General features: G+C 45.1%; 1 pseudogene; it reads left to right on the top strand.

The window, feature by feature from the left end:
• Positions 1 to 369: 369 nt before the first annotated feature.
• Positions 370 to 8,210, top strand: LOC127786201 (cysteine-rich receptor-like protein kinase 44; annotated as a pseudogene).
• The last annotated feature ends 373 nt before the right edge of the window (positions 8,211 to 8,583 follow it).

The raw sequence follows: 8,583 nt of genomic DNA, 5'->3' as shown, positions 1-8,583 counted from the left end.
AAGTTACGACCAATTTTCAACTTAGAATATTAATATTAATATGTGTTATTCTGATTATTTTCTATTTTTCAGCCTTAACATTCATTTAAACCGCTAAGAGTGGAAGTACATATGTTATACTTTTTTTTTTCATCGGTTATGCGTCACGGATTAATTATAAGTGTCAGCCGAAAGAAAGAAGATCTCAGCCAAGCAGATTTTTCAAGCCACCTTGCTTGACACTTTGGTCAGCTTTGTCAAAAATGTATCGGTCTTCACATTGTTGCACGGCATATGAAAGAAACTTGGCGGACTTTTAAGCGCCCGTTACCCAAGTTCTACAATATAAGTCCACATATATACAGTTAATCACTCGACCGATCATGACCAGCGCCATGACTGTGCCGACGATGTTGTGGTCCACCCTGGTGCTGCTTGCTCCTCTCTTCTCCATCCCCCGCCATTGCCGCGCTCAGGTGATCATGAACTACTCCTGCAACAACGGTAGCTCCTACGCCGAGAACTCCACCTACGACTCCAACGTCCGCGCCGTGCTCGCCGCGCTGTCCGCCAGCACGCCCAACGCCACCACACGCTTCGCCACCGCGTCGGCAGGGCGCGGCGCGGACACGGTCTGGGGCCTTGCGCTCTGCCGGGGTGACACCGACCACGCCGTGTGCGCGTCCTGCGTCGCCGCCGTGCCGGCTATCGCCTTCCACCAGTGCCGCGGCGTCAGGGACGTGACCGTCTTCTACGACCGCTGCATCGCGCGGTTCTCGTACGGGGACTTCACGGCGAGGCCCGACAATACGGAGGTGCTCATGGTAAGCCCCAGCAAGTACCAAGTCACCGTCAACGCAGGCCACTTCGACGCGCTCGTGACACGCCTCGCTGGTGCGCTGGCGGACTGGGCGGCGTACAACTCGACGTTGAGGTACGCCGCAGGGGTGATGGCCTCGAGCGACGGGTTCCCGTCAACAACGGGGTACATGGTGCACAACATCTATGGGCTGGTGCAGTGTGCACCAGACCTGGCGCCGCCGGCGTGCCGCGCGTGTCTCCAGGCGCTCATCGTCGACATGCCCCAGGCTTTTGGTGGAAGGATTGGGGGGCAGTTCAATGCTGTGTGGTGCAACCTTAGGTATGAGACATCGGTCTTCTACGACGGTGACCCAGCGGTGAGGCTCGTCGCGTCGCCATCACTTGAGGGTCCCAACATTAATGGTTCAACAACTCTGATTATAGGTGAGTTGTTCAACACTACAAGGCCGGATAACCAAATTTCTAGCATACCTGTCGTCCTGTCCTCTGATTATTCTGAAATAACGGCACATTTGCATTTTACTGCAGGAAACAGGAGAAGGCGCCCAAATGCCGCAACTATTGTTGTATCTGTCCTTGCTGCTGTAATAATTGCACTTCTGTCTGTGCTCTCCATTTACCTCTGGAGAAAATTGCAAGCAAAACAATGTGAGTGTGTCTTCTTAATTATCCGCTCCATTTCCTGTTCCAAATTAACGACTAATGAAATTGCAAATGGTCGTCCACTTACTCTATGCCTTACAATGAACTATTTTGTGACACGCTAGCTGAGAACTAAACAGAACCGACTAAACCGAGAGCCACCCATAGATTTCGGAGCAAATTAAAACAACTAGGCTATGAGGCATGAGACAATAATGCTGTTATATTTGTTCCAGCAAGTACTTAAGGGGAGTGCTATTGGGCGGCTGATCGTTGTGGGCGATCGGGCATCCCCCGTCCCTCCGCCTTACGCGCACACTCCTCCCCTTTCTTCCCTTCCTACCGCACCATAAATTTTTTAAGAAAAACAAGTTAGAAAAAAATAAAAGAAAATAGAAAAAAAATCTATTACCCTTAAAAATATATTCATGTGCATATGTTTTATACTTATAAATATATACAGTAAACTTTATAAGTATAAACTTTATGTACTATACAAAAAATATTTAAATCCGAATTCAAATTTGAATTGGGTATATAAACTTTTGACATATAAATTTTAGGTGTGTAAACTTTAGGTATATAAATTTACCCGGAAAGAAAAACTATATGGTGCCAAAAGAAAAAGAAAGTGATGAAAAAAAAATCGCCCCAGGCGATTGACCGCTAATTACTAATTAGCAATCTAGAGTACTTAACGGTCGGTCCGAACCAACTCATCATTATCAGTTCCTATACAGTTCTCTATAGAACTGACAACGATTATACTATTACTACTGGTTCATCTATTTTTCTTGCCCAAACATTAATTAGCCTAGAGAAAACCGCAAAAAAATACTCATTATTGTTAAGGGTGTAGTATGTCTAGGGGAATTTTAAATATTTCCCATCTCTCTCTTGTACAAATATATTTTTTCTCTTTGAGCCTAATTCTTCAAGAGCAAAATCCTCAATTTCTCCCATAAAGTGACATGGTATCAGAACCTATATCCTAGCCACCAGCCACCGAACCTCCGTCGCTGCGAGTGGCAGGCTCGCCGCTGGCGGCCACCGCTCAACAGCTCATCGTCAAGCAAGCAGCAAGCAAACAGATCAAGCAGCAAAGCACATACAAATCCAAACAAGCAAGTAAGATCTAGCAGCAAGAAGAACGTCCAAATCCAACAAGCAAGTGCACGAGCAGCAGTAGCAAGTCGTCACCTTCGTCTTCTGGCTGCAGCAGCCACAAGTTTATCCATCGTGCTTCCAGATCTCGTCTCGGCCGTGCCTCCGCGCCGCCAGTTTCATCTGCCCCTCCTGTCAAGCAGCTAGCAGCACCAGCCGCCCAAGGTCGATCTGTGAAGCAACATCTAGCAGGGGAAAGTGATCGAATTCATCTCCGGAGGATATCCCCTCGTTTCGTGCATATCATCTAAATAGTCACAAAAAATATATAAAAAATTAGCAACATAAATTAATATGAAATATATCACTTCACAAACATGCAATTTTAAATTCAACTTCTACAAGTTGTAACAAAAATAACAAATATAGTTGTGAATGTGCGATAACTATTTTCAGTTTAATTTGTTATCTTTGTTGCAACTTATAGAAGTTGAATTTGATCTTGCATATTTATGGAGTGATATATTTCGTACTAATTTATGTTGTCATTTTTTTCAAATTTTTGATAACTATTTAAATAACATACAAGCAATGATAGAATGTCCCCTCGAGGGATGAAAATCCACATCCCATCTAGCGGAAACAAACCTCATGTCATCCTGGAGCTCATTCGTCTTCGAGCATCAGCAGCAGCAGCCCAGCCCTCGTTGTCAATGCCGCCGGCTCCCATCTCTGCCGGATGCACCATCATCCCGGCTGAATTCCTCATCAACTAGTAGTAGCAGCAAACAAACAACAAACAAGCATATCTGCTCCTTTCATCCTCTTCTTCGTTCCAACTAGATCTCGTAAATTTGTTGTCCTCGAGCTAGATCAGATAAGCCTCTGGTCGCTGTCCTCGAGCTCCATTATTCCTCTTGTCTTCAAGTAGCAGCAGCATGCCAGCATCCGCTCATCGTCATCTTCGATTTGCAAATCCACCATTATCTTCAAGAATCTTGTTTTCCTATGCAGTTTCTGTTCCATCACATATGCAATCCGTTGTCGTTCTTATCGGTCGCCATCATCTATTACTATTTTTCATCACTACTACTATGTTATGCTATTGCTTGTTGTGGCTATATCCTCGGTAGAGATGGCAATGGGGGGCCGTCCTCGTTTGCCCACGGAGAATTCTCCTATTAGAGGGAAGGGATGGTTAGAATAATTGGTTCTCCTTGAGATATTAAATGGGAGGAATCATATCCCTCTCAAGTTTTGCGGGAGCAGGGATGATCCTTCATTCCTCACCCTCCCCCCCCGACCCTCTTAGGAGTCAAAGTTCATTGTTTTTTTACTTATCTTACGTAATTATCTTACTTATGTCTTTTTATAAATGATAATCTTGTGTTTTATCATGTGAATTAGTGGATATACATTGATGTATTAATATAAAACATGATATATGTGTTGTATTGCATGTATGATTTGGTACATATATATTGTTTTACGTGGGACGGAGACCCCACGGGGACTAATTCCCCATGTGGGGACAGGAATGAGAAGAAAGTATCCTCATTGTATTTCGTGGGTACGGGGACAGGGAAAGTTTTGGCTCACCCATTGTCATCTCTATTCCATGGTGTCTTTTACTAGTTCATCCTACTGCTAGTTTAAGTCATTTGGCAATCCATTCAGTCCACCAATGTCATTGTATATCCTTCAATTAATCGAAGTCGTGCTATTCAAGTCTATCTCTATCTTCACCAGAGTTAACCATCATCGTAGCTTCCTGTTGAAGCCGAATCATCAGTTTGCGAAGGTCTGTCATCTTCTTCATCATCATCTCTGAATCAGCAAAGAGTTGAAGAACGGTTCATGACAGCTTCAATGTACCGAGGACTGAAAAATAGTTTATGAAGACACTACTACAGACAAGATTTTTCCGTGCGGGTATTTTGATTTTTCCATACGGTTGTCCGGCTCGTCTGCAGCCGGGTGTCTGGAAAAATCGGCATTTTCGCGTAAGGGCGGGCCGACCGCACAGGATAATCGATTATCCTGTGGGGTTGTGTTATACTACCCGCATAGAACCAAAAAAATACAAAAATAATACGCAAAAATCACCGCCGGCCGCCACATCGCTGCCTTGACGATGCACACGACGACCAGGAGGAGGACGACGAGCGCACGACGAAGCCTTGCCTCGCTGCTCGTCGCCGCCTCGCCCAGGCTGCCGCCACGCCTGACCGCCGGCACCCGTTGGTGAAGAGGCAGCGCTGGCGGTTGCGGACGGTGACGGCGCGGCCCTCGGCGAGGACGTGGGGGAGGTAGGCGTTCTCGACGAGCGCGCGGTGGCGGTGGTGGAAGGTGAGGCGGTAGTTGCGGCGCTCAGCGTGCGGGGACCAGGTGATGACGTTGGCACTGGGAGTGCCTTGGTCTTGCGCCACCTCATGGTGGCGCCGCGGAAGTCGTCGGCGACAGCCTCGTGGTCGTCGACGGCAAGGGCCATGCGGTCGGCGCCCTCAGCGAGGTCTTGACGGCCGCCTCACTGCTTGTCGCCGCGCCTGGCCGCCGTCTCACCCAGGACGCCGTCGTGTCCGGCCGCCGCCGCGCCCGACCGCCGCCTTGCCTAGCCACCACCTTGGCCCGGCGGCCGCCTCGCCCGACCGCCGCCACCTCGCCCCGGCCGGTCGAGGGAGTGGTTGAGGGAGAAGAGATAAGGTAGAGAGAGGGTTAAGGGAGTGGTTGAGAGAGAGGACGGGATAAAAGAAGAGATAAGGTAGAGAGAGAGGGGAGTGGTTGAGAGGGAATAAAAGGGAAAAAGCAAGAGAGAGTTAGGAAAATTTTGAAGTGGGTGGGAGGGAAAGGAGGGAGGAATATCCCGTGCGGTTGGATTAGGACGCCCGCACGGAAAAATCGATTTTCCTGTGCGGGCGACGCCCTAGCGCCGGTCCCCCTATTTTTCCATGCGGTTCCACTTATGAACCGCATAGAAACAAAAGGGGGAGGGCATCCAGGAAAATCGATCGTGTAGTAGTGAGACCTTGAAGTCTGCTTCATTGAGGAAGGGATGGATCTTTTCTTCTTCAACTTCTAAAACTGCGCACACTTCAACGACATCAACAAGACTTTGAAGATAGGCTAATACGTGTCCTAGTGTTTAGTTTACTTTTCAAATGCAATGTTGTTGCATACATTGCATTTAAGTGGAGGTGTTAAGGATAGTATGTCTAGAGGTATTTTAGACATTTTCCAATTCCATAGCAAAATCCCCAATTTCTCCCCTAAAGTAACACTTATCAATGCAAGTTCAAGCCGTGAACTAGTGCTCAGGTATCCGTGCCGGTAATCAGACGAACCAACACCAATGGGCCAGCCCATTTGTGCTAATTTAGTGCCAAGAATAGCTCTGATACTCATGTATTAGTGCCAAGAATAGCACATTGCGGTATGATCACTATCGATTGTAATGTGACGATTAAGAAATCAATATTGATAGTCATTATGAACCGGCACCAATGGCCTGCCCAGTGGTAGTGGACAAAGAAAGGTTGAATGAATTAGAACAAAAATGATTGGGATGCTGTCCATATTGCGTCTGTCAACTATCTGGTTTCTCCAAAAGAACACCCAACTATGAAACTAGCTATCGTTCACTCATGAATTATCAATACAGATCAAATTAATGTATCCCACTCAGGGCAATACAACCTGGTTTGAACGGTGGTTTTCATGATTTTGATATCCAAATGGTGTATCTTTTAAATTGTGTGGTACCTAGTTGGGATGAGCATAAAAATATAGTTAATCTAAGTAAAAAAAAAGACAAATATTTGAATACCAAATCATTATAGCAGGTGTTATTGGAACATCAATATAAATTCATGGTTGCTGATGGTGAAGAAATGCGTGTGTACCATATATGCAGATACTGCTGACCAAGATGTCGAAGCAGGTTCACTTCTATTTGACCTGGCAACATTAAGGAAGGCAACAGCTAATTTTGCAGAAGTTAACAAGCTCGGGCATGGTGGTTTTGGAGCTGTATACAAGGTATATGCACCTTGATACTATCTGAAAATACCAATGAGAACCCTGCTGATATGATCTGAAACTTATTTCAGGGATTCTTGCGAGATGGAGAGGAGATAGCTGTCAAAAGGCACGACAAGGCCTCGGGACAAGGCATTGAGCAGCTGAGAAATGAACTCCTATTGGTTGCCAAACTTCGGCACAACAATCTTGCAAAACTTCTAGGTGTTTGCATCAAGGGGGAGGAGAAGCTGCTCGTGTATGAGTACCTTCCTAATCGAAGCCTCTGACACCTTTCTTTTTGGTAACAGCATTTATAGTTCTACGCTTCATTTTTGTTATGAAACACCCAGTAGTCTGGAATCATTCTCAGCTGTAGTAATCATCAATATGCTGACAACTAGTAGTATAATTGCGTAGTAAATAGCATCCGAGCATGGTTTGCAAGCACATGATCAGTTTGGTACTTGGCAGATCCGGAGAAGAGAGGCCAGTTAATCTGGGAAACGAGATACCATATCATACATGGGACAGCACGAGGCTTAGTCTACCTTCATGAAGATTCACACATAAAAATAATACATCGTGACCTCAAGGCCAGCAATGTACTGCTAGACTCTAGCATGAACCCAAAAATCTCTGACTTTGGCTTGGCAAGGCTTTTCGATGGCAACAAGACTGCTAGTGTCACAAGCCATGTCGTCGGGACACTGTAAGACACTGATAATTAAATTCCTTCATTAATTCTTTACACGTTGCCTTCATCTAGTTATATATAAATCTATTTTACTTAATTACAATTGGCATACAAAACTATAAATGTTAGTTACATTTGGCATACAAAACTATAAAGGTTATATATGTATCTAAATATAACTAGCTAGATTTCTTAATTTATTTCTAGTCTGGATTACTTACGTGCAGAGGATATATGGCGCCTGAGTATGCAGTTCTTGGGCTCCTATCAGTCAAGTTAGATGTCTACAGCTTCGGAGTTTTAGTTCTGGAGGTAGTGACAGGAAGGAGGAACACTGATGTGTTTGGTGCAGTGGAAGAATCCAACAATTTGCTAAGCTATGTGAGTCCTATTTAGCGACAGGTCTACAGTTTCCCTAAAACCAATGGCATTTTTCATGCACAAAGCACTCATAAAACGATGCAAAACATTTGACATCAGGTCTGGGATCACTGGGTGAAGGGGACGCCACTGGCGATCGTCGACGCGTCACTGCTCGGCGACGGCCGTGGTCCGCCGGAGAGCGAAATGCTCAAGTGCATCCAGCTCGGTCTCCTCTGTGTCCAGGAAAATCCGGCGGACCGGCCGACGATGCTGCACATCCTTGTAATGCTCCATGACGTTGATGCTACCAGCTTCGCTGCGCCGTCGAAACCAGCGTTCACCTTCGTGAATGGTGGGCACACGACAGGTTCTAGCTCAAACGTGGCCGCATTATCTTTGAATGAGGTTTCCATATCGGAGTTTCATCCTAGATAGAAGAAAAATGTATATTTGTGCCACTCTAAACTCTAAAGTTACCACTTCAGACATGCTCCGGTTTAGTTTGTCTTGAAATATTGTAGCTGCATTATGTGTGAGTGTGAATTACTACATAAGCCTAAAATGAATATCATTCAAACATTGTCACTCATCTGGAAATATAGTGTATGATAAGATATACAACTGTAGGTGAAAACAACAGACCAGGGTCGATCGGGAGTCGGGACCGAGATTTGACTAGCCCTTCACAAACTGATTCACATTTTACAGATTCACAAACTGATTCACAGTTTTGATGAAACCTCTCCGCAGCTACCACATCAGTGACATACTCCCTCCTTCCCTAAATGTTTGACACCGTTGACTTTTTTAAACATGTTTGACCGTTCGTTTTATTCAAAAACTTTTGTGATATGTGTAAAACTATATGTATACATAAAAGTATATTTAACAATAAATCAAATGATAGAAAAAGAATTAACAATTACTTAAATTTTTTGAATAAGACGAACGGTCAAACATTT

The sequence above is a fragment of the Oryza glaberrima genome, chromosome 10 (genome assembly GCF_000147395.1).
Source record: "Oryza glaberrima chromosome 10, OglaRS2, whole genome shotgun sequence".
Classification (NCBI taxonomy): Eukaryota; Viridiplantae; Streptophyta; class Magnoliopsida; order Poales; family Poaceae; genus Oryza; species Oryza glaberrima.
This window is presented reverse-complemented; position numbering and strand designations above follow the sequence as displayed.